The sequence below is a fragment of the Protopterus annectens genome, chromosome 14.part0 (genome assembly GCF_019279795.1).
Source record: "Protopterus annectens isolate FY-2018-M chromosome 14.part0, PAN1.0, whole genome shotgun sequence".
Classification (NCBI taxonomy): Eukaryota; Metazoa; Chordata; order Ceratodontiformes; family Protopteridae; genus Protopterus; species Protopterus annectens.
This window is the reverse complement of record NC_056748.1, coordinates 16,358,270-16,369,918: the sequence shown is the minus strand read 5'-3', so window position 1 is coordinate 16,369,918 and position 11,649 is coordinate 16,358,270. Positions and strand designations below refer to the sequence as shown.

General features: G+C 40.8%; 1 protein-coding gene across 1 annotated transcript in view; it reads left to right on the top strand.

Annotated features, from left to right (window-relative positions):
- The first annotated feature begins 6,056 nt into the window (after positions 1-6,056).
- The window catches only part of BBIP1 (BBSome interacting protein 1), a 384,558-nt gene continuing 378,965 nt past the window's right edge, over positions 6,057-11,649 (top strand). The window contains exon 1 of the mRNA XM_044055716.1: positions 6,057-6,075. The gene's annotated coding sequence lies outside the window, so the exon portion shown is untranslated. The remainder of the gene's footprint in view (positions 6,076-11,649) is intronic.

Here is an 11,649-nt window from a genome sequence, read left to right as displayed (position 1 = left end):
TCCCACATCCCAAAGACATGCTGTAGGTGGATTGGATACTCGAACAATTGGCCTTAGGTGTGAGTGCGTGCATGTGTGTGCTCTCAGTGGAAGGCTGGCAACTCGACACTGTAAAACTCCACTGCCAATCATGAGCAGACAGGTGATTTGCTGTGGCAACCCCTAACCGGGAAAAGCTGAAAGAAGAAGAAGAATTCAAGTATTGTAACATCTTAGATAAAAAGAGCCATCTATCCATGATCACGACCCCACCACCCTTATTTGGCTTCATAATCCTGATTGTTATATTTTTTCTTAATTTGTTCAACAACTGTTCGTCTCAAAGGTTAAATTACACAATTTTTGTGATGCTTTGTATTTGTACAGCTAGGTCTGATATATGTTCACAAAGTTTTTTACATAAAGCAACTCCATTTAAACTTACATAAGGGTGCACTTCAAGTAAGCTTGCATTTTACCTCTAGCGTACGCACACTTTTACTATTATAATACCTATAGAAACAAAGGGTCTATATTATTTTAGTGAATGCTTAAAATAGCAAACGCTGTTTAATCGACCCATTAAAGTTGAAATCCCTTAATCTCGAACACATGGAACAGCAAATTGCTGATCCGTTAAAAAAAAAAAAGTTCAAACAAAATAAAGTGGGGGCGTTGCTCCACACATCCCCCAATGTGGGGGGCTGTGCCCCCACACCCCCCTACTTAAATATACCAATTCCAGAACTGCAGTACAGTGGACGAAATGGCAAAGCCCTGAACACAGCCCAGTGATTTTTTTTCCCTGGGAAAATAATTGCTGTTCTGTGTGTTCGGGATTTAGGGATTTCGACTTTATTGGGTGGATTAAACAGCATTCACTCTTTTAAGAGTGTGCTGAAATAATACAGCATTCACTCTTTTAAGAGTGTGCTGAAATAATATAGACCCAAAACAAACATGCACCAATCATGATTCTACCTCTCATTTATCCAGATTTTTCCTCAGATTTTGAATGTATCTTTCTGGCAAACCACTGGGAATTGAAGTCAGGTAAATAATGACCACAAATCAGTTACCTTCGAGCTGGCACTAACACCAGCACTCACAAAGGGTGAAATCAGACTAAAAAACTTCACCAAGTCAAACTATACCCTCCTAAATGAATGTATAAATGCATTCCAAGCCCCACCCCAAACTGGAAGTGGTAACTATGATGAAGCTTACACTAAAGGCCTGTACAATCACATGCATAAGTGTATAATCTTGGCTGTACCAGAAATAATCAAAGCTAGAGCCCCAAGTAAAAAGAAACTGCCATGGTGGACATCCAGCATCAACAAACTTTACAATAAAAGTAAAAAGGTGCAGTCCAGGAAAACAAAGGCAAGGCTCCAACACTGGAAATCACCCTCATTAGCCTCAACAGGCAAATAAGACAACTTGTCAAGTCCTTCAAGGGCTCCTTTGAGAGAAACTTAACAAGTACAGCCAATGATAACCATAAGGCCTTTCACAGATACGTACTTAACCTAAAGGGTAGGACCCAAGCATGTGCAGAACTAGTGGCCAATGGTATCACATACACTAACCCCACAGAGATAGCAAACCTGCTAGCGGATAGGTTTGGTGAAAATTTCACTCCTTTATCCCCTCCTAACTTACAACAAACCTTCCCCCACCCTACATATCTGAAGGGCAGGTCCTCAAAGCCTTGTCCATGGCAAAAAACACAGCCTCTATGGGACAAGATGACATCCCAGGCTGTCTTCTAAACAGGCTAAAACATGAACGAACATCACCACTAAGTACCCTTTTCAATCATTGCCGAACCATATGCTTTGTTCATGTGGAATGGAGAACAGCAATAGTTATTCCCCTCCAAAAAGGTGGCTTAGCAACAGACCCAGGGAATTACAGACCCATAAGCCTGACCGACCACATCTGTAAGGCCGTGGAACGTATCATTATGAGCCTCATAAATAAAGACAAAGGTGACCTCCAAATCATGGATCCTACCCAATTCGTCTTTGTGAAGGGCAGATCCTGCCTGTTAAATCTGGTGGTTTCTTTGAAAATGTGACTAAGGCCACTGACGAGGGCAAATCTGTGCACACAGCATACCTCGACCTGGCAAAGGCTTTCGACACAATCCCACATTTAGGCATTACCGATAAACTTAGCAAACTGAATGTAAACCCCTTCATTGTAAGATGGGTTGCCAAATGGCTCACAAACCGGACGCACACTATCAAAATGGGTGTCTCTATATCAGACTAGCAGACCTATTACCAATGGGGTGCCACAGGGGTCAGTGCTGGGCCCCCTACTGTTTGGTATATACTTCTCAGAAGTTAAGGTCAAAACTAAGGGGTTGTGGCTGACCAAGTTTGCAGATGACTACAAACTAGGTGCAATCACTGAATTTCCAAATGATGTCAGTATACTACAGGAGGATCTCACACAGACCAACAACTGGTGTATTAGTCACGGTCTCAAAATGAATGCAAAGAAATGCATCATCATTCCCTTTGGCACAATGTCCCCTCACACTATCAAATTAACAACAATACCTTAACCCATGAAGTGGTACGGGACCTGGGATCACAAGTTGACTGCCAGCTTAACTTCAACCACCATGTGTCTACTGTAGCAAGGAAAACTTTCTATGTCGCACACTTGAATAGTAAAGGCATTGCCTTGAGAGCAAAAGGAGTTATAACCCCCCCTATACTCTGTAGTTATCCGGCCCATAATTGAGTATAAAGCCCAATTTGGCATGTACTGTACTAAGCACCTGCAGCAATTAGAGAGACCCATAGCCGTCCTTAGGCATAGGCCAACTAGGCAGCTACCTAGGGCACCATTCTAGCAAGGGCGCTTTTCTGGTATTTATTTGGTGTAGGTAGACCAGGATGGGGGGCATTAGGTGGTGTGGGGGGATGCCGTAGAGCCCTTTAGCCTAGGTCACCAGTCGACCTAAGGCTGCTCCTGCAGAGACCTCAGAGGTTTCTAACAAAGAAGATCAAGGGGCTCCAGCATGTGCCTTACACTGACTGACTAAAGTCCTTGTCACTATACTCCGTGTCATATAGACTTCTTAGGGGAGACTTATGCCTGAAGCAATCTCAAAACTGGCCAGCACCTTGGTGAAACCAAAAAAAAACTGTTCAGTTGTGGAAGATCCAAAAGCTACAATTAAACTATAGCTATAACAAAGCAGTCAAACCGGTTTCGGCATCCATATGCCTTCCTCAGTGAACAAAGCACACAAATATTTCATGGTTTAAATACACATTACATTTCATGATTAATTAATTAAAGTTGCTCATTAAGACCAAGTCTAAATAATCTCCCTAGTCTAATGATTCAATTACATTCCTTAATGCTTAGAATAGAGTGCAACCCATTTTGCCCTGTTTATTCCCTTTTATTATATCAATAATAGTAAATTTAAACTGTGCTGTAGTGTGTTGTAAAGTATGTTTGAATAATGAGCTGGAAGTTCCTTTGTTACGGATATCACTAAGATGTTCAGAGACCCTCACTTGCAAAGACCTAGATGCCTGGCCCACATAAAAAGCTGAGCAAGAACAACTGGCTAAATAAATCAGCCGGTCTGTGCTGCAATTCCCAAAAAATGAGAGGTCATAAACCAAACCTAGTGAACTCACTGCATATCCGTAAATCAAACAGGACTAGGGCTACCAGTTTCAGGGACCTAAGTGTGTCTGTGACTTAAATTGGACATGCTGGAGGGACAGATTTATCTCCCAGCAAATGCCGCATCTTTGGAACAGGCTACCAATTCATGTAAAACAGGGCAACTCTATGATACTGTTCATGAGGAACCTGGATACGGCACCATGAATTCTTACCGGGGAGAGAGCCCACAACCCTCCTGGAGATAAGCGGTCATCACTAAATGCAATCTTGGATACTGACTAGCATTTCTATGGTATTATACTGGGATGAAACAGCTAGGTTTAAAATGACCTTCGGGTTGATGGCCTAGTAATAGGTTCATAGGAAAGTACTAGGTAGCTGCCCGAGGGCATCTATAAGCCTAGCCAGAATGTGTTGGCTTTCGAGGCCCCCTTAGATTAGTTCCCTGTGCCTCTGTCCAGCAGAGCCATTAGGTCCCTGTGCCTCTGTCCAGCAGAGCTACTGCAGTGATCCCCAGGATAAATTTTCTGTTTCCCATCCACTCATCAAGGTTTCTCTTGAAGAGTGTTAGTGAGGGGCTCTGCCTAATGTAGAGTGGAATCCTGTTCCAAAGCATGGGGGAGTCTCTGGGACAGGAATCTATCCCTCCAGCACATCCTATTTATCATTGCGGTGAGGTTTAGATCTCTAGAGCGTGTGGCTGTCAGGTATTTGTTTTTTTTTTAGGTGGAGCATGTCCATCAATTCTGGGTTGGACATGGCCTTGTATATCAGGCAGAGATCACTTCTGAGTAAGCAGTATGCAACCGAGTACAGCTGGAGTTTCTTCAGTCGGGCTGCATTGGGCATCTGTTTGAGGCCAGTAATCCTCTTGGTGAGGTACTTCTGTGGTCTTTCCAGTTGTCTTGTAAGGTATATCCCAAATGGGTCTCTGTACTCTATGATGGTCTGATGAGCAGAGGGGCACAATAACCTCTTTTGTTCTAGATGCAAACCGTTTTGTGATTAGGTGGGCCACACAGAAGGATTTTCTAACCACCTTGGCAATATGATTATCAAAAGAGAAATTGCTATCTACTTGGGTACCCAGATCCCTTATTACATTTTCTGTATTTAGGGGACTACCACGTATAAGGTAGTTGCCGGGTACTTTGTTTTTCCCAAAGACTATGCACTTTTTGGCATTTAGCTTGAGGCCATGATTTTGACACCAGGTATCCGTCTCAGTGAGACCCTTCTGGAGGATGTCTGTAACAGCTGGAGAGTCAGTTATGGCCCCCAGTTTGCAGTCATCTGCGAACTTGGTTAGCCATAGTCCTCCTGTGCTTCCCTGTACCTCTGAGAAGTATATACCGAACAGGAGGGAACCCAGGACTGAGCCCTGGGGGAATCCACTTGTAACCGGTTTAGAGTCAGACCTAGAGCCTGCAACCCATCTCGTGATGTAGGGGTTTATGTTCAGGCTGGTGAGCGTGTCTATAATATTATAATCTCCTATGATCCTATGAATGGTGACAAACATTTGAGATTCAGACCCTTCAGAAAAAGCATTTGTTTGTGTCTTTCGGCCTTTCCCGGTTAGGGGTCGCCACAGCGGAACTCCTGTCCACTAATGATTGGCAGTTGATTTTTATGTACCGGCTTGCCAGGCCTCACGCACAACCTTCAACGAAGGTACGCCCATTCACGCATGCTGATACAAAAGCTGTTATCTTAACAACTTTTATTAGAGTAATACACATAATCTGTCCCTATCATAACTCTCAGTCATTCAAGGAGAAATCTCAACATGATCCGGGAAAATCCAGACATAATCAGGGACAATTGGGAACACTTAAGACACTGACAGAATAAAAGAATGCCAATCAATATGGATTTGCTGAAGTTTATAACTATTGCCAAAATTTATTAAGTGCAATTCACCACCTTTTCTTCAAAAGTCACCAGTTTTAAGAGGGATTATCAGGGTTAAATATGGATCAAAATCAGTGTGAGATAATTGAGAGGTATGGTCACTACTTAACGGCGTTGTTTCCTCCCCTACAGATTTCTTGCAGTAAGCGGTTGAGAGATATGGAAATGCCAATCACTGTAACCACGCCCAAAGGTTCAGAGACTTGGTTGCGGGGCCGTGTCGTAACTACTATACCCATATTCCGTTGGTCTCCAATAATAAGCAGCTTGTACCCGGACAGACTTTCCCAGTAAACAATCGAGAATCAATCGTCAGTCATAAAAACACAGTACTACTAAAAGTTATACTGGATAGGTCGGTGCAGAAAAAAAACAAATCACCTACCTTTATTAACACAAGCACCTCTTTATCCCGCCCACGATAAAAATACAGCCAATTGAAGGGTTGGCCTTTACGAGCACCTAACATGTGGTTCTATTACGTAAAGGTTTTGGTTGAGCCCCCTTTTTATGTAAGTAAGTACGTTTTGGTTGTTTTAGTGATGTGATTATGAATTTTTGAGGAATTACTTGCTGCTAAAGAGATTTGTATGGATTGTAAATAGTTATTATTTTTTTCACACTGTACGCTTATCTGTACGGACTCTACTTCGTTTAGTGAGGCGCGCTGCTGCGATATAGGAGTATTCATAGTTAATTCATTTAACTGTGATGCTAGCGATAAGGCAAAATATTGGACACCGCTAGTTGTTATTCGTAGTTGACTGAATGCTACACCAACATAATATTTTGACAGCTGTCGCATCTTTTTGACATCTCCGGAGAGTGAGTGGGTGGTGGTTTCCGAGCAACAGTAAACACCCCCCTTTTTTTCCTCTTAATTCATTTTGTAGGGAGCGGAGAGTCTATATTTCACTTCCTGTTATTTTTAGACTCCTCAGTTTTTGCTTATCATTTTGCTTCGTTATTCCTAAAATTGAAATTAGGTTGTGGATTACAGTCAGTTAATAATGATAACCCTCAGTCACAGATTTTTTTTTACTTCAGAAAGTACAAGCTAACTTGCATATTCGTTTCCTGTCAGTTAACTTAACTGTGCTAGTATTAACAATGTTAATAAGTTGGGGTAATTTTTCCCTAATTATTGCTTTCTCTCATGCCTCTCAAGTATACCTCAGTCATTACGAGGAACGGACCTCATTTATGGTCTTAAATAGTTCATGTTCTTCGGAGCTCCACATTGAAAGGGTCTGGCACACATTCAGTGTTAGGAATTTTTTAACTTGTATCCATGGTAAATAGAAATGAATCATATTAATTAATTTAAGGATATTTTTCTAAGTAAAACTAGCATATTTTGACAATCCTTTGACTTTTCTAGTTGAAGTTGTTAGTAAGCTGTTGGTACGTTTACCACATTCTGCCCTTTTGTTCCACATTATGAGGTCTAGTCCATCTCATTTTGGAGATGGAAGGTTGAGAGCTATGACTGATAACCATGGTAAATAGTACTGAATCATATTAATTCATCAAAATAGTTTTCTGTTTAAGTATAAAACAGCACATTTTAATCATGCTGTGAGCTTCCTAGTGGAAGTTGTTAGTAGGTGTTTCACATTTTGCACATTTGCTCCGCATTATGAGTTAGTGCTCCTCATTTTGGAAATGGAAGGTTAAGAGCTCTTAATTCTGGAGCTATAAGTGGGGTCACCACTGAACCCACTCATTTTCCATCTTAAAATACATCATATATTTTTTTTTTCTTTGGGAGGTGTTGAAAACATATCTCTCAGCTGTACAGAATGTCAGATTTTTGCCTCATATTTTTGGCCGGTTACTCATAAAATTATGTTTTCTAGCAAATCATTGCCAAATCTTTGAGGACTGAAGTCAGAAAAAATAATGACGGACTTTTGAGATACAGACTTCATACCTTTCAGAAAAGTCATGCTAATGAAAAACCTGTTGTTCTACCAACCTTCTAAGCTTGTAACAGCAATATTTAAAAAATACCCTGTTTTGGGGCCTTTGTCCTCCCATTATGTATGCCTTTGTCCAGATTTCTTGCTGTAAGAGGTTGAGAGCTGTGGTTGAAAGAGCAGTAGCTCCCCTTGCAAAATTAATGATTCTCTACACTCTGTAAGTTTAGAATGGAGATGCTAGGTATCGTTGCAGTGCTCTCCATTATCACCATGTTATTATAGTTGTTGTTTTTTCCCTCATTATTATTAATTAACAGTGCATTTTGGACACACAGAAACTACATATAAGTAAAATAACATCAGCAGAATGTGCTGTGCTTTAATAGCAATAGTAGTTCTTCACTAATGGTATTTTATGCATGCCTCACAATGTCTTTGCCTACAAATTCTGGACAATGTCAAAAATAACGAGGGAGATAAGAGCCCAAAATATTCGAGTACAGTTTTGAAATAATACTGTAATTAAATTAAAAAGTTAATAGCACAAAGTGTCTTAATCTACACAATCACTGAATGTTTTGCATCAACATGCATTTTCTTAATGATAAGAATTATGAAACTCTAATGACTGATTTGCTTTCTGTTGAAGCCAGCCTATACAAGGTGTGAGCGCAGCTTTTTGTGTTATCTGATTGCCTGAGGCTCTTAAGTTTTCCTTTATACTATTGATATAAAAAGTAGCATTTCTGTAAGACGCTGTCAGTAACATAGCTGCTCGTTGTGGCCTGACTTATGACTAATTCAATAGCATCTGGATACAAAAGCTTATACAGTGGATATAAAAAGTGTACACACCCCTGTTAAAATGCCAGGTTTTTTCCTATATAAAAATGAGACCACAATAAATCTTTTCAAAACTTTCCCCACCTTTGTGACCTATAACCTGTAGAGTTTAATTGAAAAGCAAGCAAATCTGTTAGGGGAAAATATACAAACTAAAAAACGTACAATAAGCTGGTTGCATAAGTGTGCACAGCCTTAAACTAATACTTTGTTGAAGCACCTTTTGATTTAATTACAGCCTTCATTGTTCTTGGGTACACACCTGCCATCAATTAAAGAGACTCTGATTAACCCCAAATAAAGTTCAGCTGTTCTAGTATGATTTTCCTGGCATTTACTCAGTTGCCTGCTACAGCAAATGCCATGGTTTTCAGAGTGCTTACAAAGCATCAAAGGGATCTCTTTGTTGAAAGGTATCAGTCAGGAGAAGGGTACAAAAAAATGTCCACAGCATTGAATATAACATGGAACACAGTGAAGACAGTGGAGAAAATATGGGACAACAGTGATGTTGCAAACAACTGGACTTCCCAACAAAATTGATGAAAAGACAAGATGAAAACTGGTCAGGGAGGTTGCCAAGAGACCTACAGCAACACTGTAGGAACTGCAGGAATTTCTGGCAAGTACTGCTTGTGTTGTGTACTACATGTGAAAACAATCTCCTGTATTTTCCATATGTCTGGGCTATGGGGTAGGGTTGCAAGACGGAAGCCTTTTCTTACACACAAAAACATCCAGGCCCAGCTAAAATTTGCAAAACAATACATAAAGTCTCAAAAAAGCATGTGGGAAAATGTGTTATGGTCTGATGAGACCAAGGTTCAACTTTTTGGCCACAATTCCAAAAGGTACTTTTGGCGCAACAACGATACTTCACATCACCAAAAGAACACCATCCTCATGGTGAAGCATGGTGGTGGCAGTATCATGCTTTGGGGTTGCTTTTCTTCAGATGGAACTGGGGCTTTAGTCAAGGTGGAAGGAATTATGAGCAGTTCCAGATGCCAATCACTTTTGGCCCAAAACCTTCAGGTGTCTGCTAGAAAGCTGAAGATGAAGAGGAATTTCACCTTTCAGCATGACAATGACCCCAAGCATACATCCAGGTCAACAAAGGAATGGCTTCACCAGAAGAAAATTAAAGTTTTGGAATGGCCCAGCCAGAGCCCAGACCTAAATCCAATAGAAAATATGTGGGGTGACCTGAAGAGGGCTGTGCACAAGAGATGCCCTTGCAATCTGACAGATTTGAAGTGCTTTTGCAAGGACGAGTGGGCAAATATTACAAGTCAAAATGTGCCATTCTGATACACTCCTACCCAAGAAGACTGAATGCTGTAATTAAATCTAAAGGTGCTTCAACAAAGTATTAGTTTAAGGGTGTACACACTTTATGCAACCAGCTTATTGTAGTTTTTTTATGTTTTATATTTTTCTCCTAACAGATTTGTTTTTCAGTTGAATTATACAGGTTATAGGTCACATTAAAGGTGGGCAAAGTTTTGAAATGATTTATTGTGGTCTCATTTTTTATATCACAAAAATCTGGCATTTTAACAGGGGTGTGTACACTTTTTATATTCACTGTGTAAGTATACTTTTTTGCATTTCATCTGTTTCAGTGATAGTTAACAAAACTGTGCTGCATGCATTTATTTATTTGCTTGATATTGCTAGTATGTGTATGTGCATTTTGTTTTTCCCTCACATTTCCACCCAGGTGTTTTATTTTTAAACTTGGTGGGTTTGGAATTGTCCCTCCTGCTGTACATTTGATTTTGGACACTCCTCCCAGTCCCATCTCATTTACTTACTCTAATGAGTACAATGTGATCATTTGGGAAGGACTATCCCCCTTGCTGCTTTGATTTTGGGTGCTCCTCCCAGTCCCATCTCATCAGCTCATTATGCTATTTACAGAGAGAGCATTTGGGAAGGCCAACCCCTTTAGGTTCTAAATCTTGAGTTATCTTCTGTTTCTTTCCTCTCCACTAAAAGAAAAAAAAAACACACTTTATTCAACTGCTTTTACTGTAATTGTGTTCTTCCTTCTTTATTACCTTATTTTGCCTTGCTGCTTACTCGTAAGTGTTGAAGTGCTTTTATTCTGCTGTATTTATTACTGCTTGTTAGTACCCTGATTAAATTTGTCTGTTATTCTAATGCTCTTGGTTTTGGTTTTAGCACTTGGGCTTCAGGCCAGTTATTTTACATTTAAGAAGGTTTTTGTGGTTTACACTCTTGTAGACAAACCCTTATCAAAACCTTCTCTCTATAAGTCCATCCACGTTTCAGAACACTGTATCTGGATGGTTCCCATCAGTTTCTCCTGCCAGCTTGGTCGACATGGGCATACTGAAACAGTGTAGCAACTGCCGCATGTTCACTGACAACCCTCTTCTCCTAGCATGTAATTCTTCTATGTGCAAGAAATGCATCTATATCAGTAACATGGAATCCATCCTCTCTTGTGACACAGTCAGTACTCCTGACATAGAGGAGATTTCCAGTACAAACACCCCCCCCCCCACATCACATAGCCAAGCACAACACACACCCATCTATGAAGAGGTCCTCAATAAAAACTTACCTAAACAGCAGAGATCTCCAAAACACACTCACAAGCATTCCACACACAACACCAAACACATCACAGACAGCAGATAACACACCAGTGTCTCACAAGCACAGCCCATAAGGCATAACAATAAACTCACACAGCCCATAAGGCATAACAGTAAACCAAACATACTAGTCGTTGAGACACAGATGCCTGCCTCACCAGGCTCGACAAGGAGAAGATGACATGTTAGTTGTCTGTCAGGTGCCAGAATCCACCGCATCATGCTCCACTTAAATCTCTTCACAACAGGTACAAGTATGACTCTGTCATTGTCCATGTTGGCGTGGATGACTTGAGACATACCTTTCTGGACTATATGAAGAGAGACATGATTGAACTCTGAGTATGTGTCCCAGACAGGTATGACCCCAGCCCTAAGCAGCAGCCTACCTTCTCCAAGAATGATACCACAATACCAACAAATAATAATTAACTTCAACAATTGGCTTAGTTTCTGGTGTCATTCCAAGGGGATCCAGTATCTGTCTGCCTAGGATGACATGGTTGACAGGCCTCAATGCTTTGCCAAAGATGGCCTCCACTTGTCCCCCTTGAGATTCAGGATTCTGGCCAAGGCTCTTGCCTCCCCCATTGTGCTTTTTTTAGGCAGTGTTCCAAAGACAAATCTTCCAACATAAAAGATCTGTCAAAAAGCAAATGGAAGGTCATGCTGCTTAACACTAGGAGCCTTAACCAGAA